The 2,134-nt window shown below is 37.3% G+C and overlaps 1 non-coding gene across 1 annotated transcript; it reads right to left on the reverse strand.

Annotated features, from left to right (window-relative positions):
- LOC141141811 (U2 spliceosomal RNA) lies at positions 1-187 on the reverse strand. The gene has a single exon (XR_012244241.1). It is a non-coding gene; the product is annotated as a U2 spliceosomal RNA (small nuclear RNA).
- Positions 188-2,134: the final 1,947 nt, after the last annotated feature.

Consider the following 2,134-nt stretch of genomic DNA (forward strand, 5'->3'; position numbering starts at 1 on the left):
GAGGGGTGCACCGGTCCTGGAGGTACTGCAATTCCAGGTCGATGCGTGGAGTGGACAGAGCAAGCTCTTCTTCCATCTCCCTGTTCTAAAAATCCATTTAATATATGGTCCCCAGATAGGGGACGTATCAGATATTAAACTGATAAGAACAGATTTTTTTTTTTTTTTACTATTCAGAACAAGATCTTCAGTACATGCAACATTACTGTCGTGGTACAAATCAACTGTACAATCTCTTCATCATAATAGTACTTTTATACAAAAACATAAAACAAAACAACATACATCATAGCCTGACTCCCTGAACTAAAAACCTTACACTCATAAACGAACTAAGACAAACAACACTCAACTCCTATTCTTCAACATTACAAACATAGCTCAAGAAAACCAACTACCTAATTATCTTTACATTCTTACCTTTGAAATCATAATCTAAGGGTAAAAGACGCAACCACCTCCCAAAACTCAAATTCACTGACTTACTCGCATTTACAACCTAAACACCCTGTTCCCTACCACAATCAAAAAAACCACACACTCCACTTATTCCTCTTACAACACCATTTAACTATTCTTCCATACCTACTCTAACCACACATAGCTCAACCCACACCTACTTTCACAAACTTATTCCAACTTCTTCTTTTCCAAATCCTCAAACTCTTCTCTTCCCCCATCTCCTTAACATCTAACAAGAAAGCCATATGTAGCTTCATCAGTATCATCCGACAACACCACCCTTCATCAAACTCCTCCTTCCTAACCACTAAATGGTTCCTCATATCCCATAAAACCTCTTTAGGATACAACTGAAAATCCACCCTAAACATTTCCCTTCCACCTTCCCCAATCCAATATTCGTTAGCAAGTCCAAAAACGTAAGCTTACCCTCACACACCTTTTGCATAAACACATCAAATACCGCTCTAACTTTTCTGGCATACTCACAATCCCAAAACAGATGTTGTATACTTTCCACCCCTCCAAATCCTTCTCTTGGACATCTGTCAGATCTTATAATATCTCTTCCTTTTAGAAATTCCTTTGTTGACAATCCATTATGTAACGCTAGCCATGCCACATCATGCTGTCTATTTGACAAACCTTCCACACTCGAGGCACTCCAAACACTTACCGCCTCCACAGATCTCAAACCTCTAATATTGCATACAATATCATCTTTGTACATTACCCTCCTCACCTTTCCTTTTGTCTCCTCCATCCATCCCTAATGTCACTAGGTTATAATCATTTCCAATTTTCTCCAACTTTTTGTAATGTACAGACAACAGAAAGGAAAAGGGTTTCCCCAGCTCCACTCTCCTCCATCCCCATCTCCTAAATAACCAACCTCCCATATAACATACCATGTTTGAAGTCCTACCATCCACCTTTACCAGCCTAAAGAACATTAGCCAAACATACGTATCAACAAACTTTTCCAAATCTGGAAACCCCAGACCACCCAGACAACATGGTTTTTTTTACTATCACCCTAGGAAATTCTTTCCATTTTTGTTCCCCATAGGAAATTAAACATAACTTTAATTGTCTTCATTATCCACACCTTTGCCATTGGAATCATTATAGCAATATACAATATCAAGGGGAAAATAACAGCCTTTAAGATTAAGATCTTACCTCTCAAGGATAACTCTCTTGTTGTCCAAAAATCCAACTTTTTTTGTATCTTCTGGGTCAATTCAGTATATGTATCCTTTCCTTTAACAGATTTGTCAAAAGTAATCCCCAACACTTTCACCTCTTTTTTCACTTCCAAATTTTCTCTTTGTAATTTGGGAGTAGAGGTACAAATTAAAAGACAACTCTTCCTCTAATTTACCTTCATTTTTTACACTGCACAATAAATCTCCATCACTAGACCAACTCTATTTATCTCCCTCTGTTCCGACCCTATTATAATTACTATCATAAAAAAAAGAGAAGGAGAAGGGGGAGGGGGGGGAAATAGGGATACCCCCTCCTCAAATAAATGGGACTTTAGAGGAAAATACTGAGTCTAGTAGGTGAAAATCAAACAAGTTTGATATAAAATTAACAATATTTATTGAGATATAATTAAAAATAGCATTGTCAAAAACATATACAGACATATGACCATCCAGTAGTA

This window comes from Aquarana catesbeiana, linkage group LG04 (assembly GCF_042186555.1).
Source record: "Aquarana catesbeiana isolate 2022-GZ linkage group LG04, ASM4218655v1, whole genome shotgun sequence".
NCBI lineage: Eukaryota > Metazoa > Chordata > Amphibia > Anura > Ranidae > Aquarana > Aquarana catesbeiana.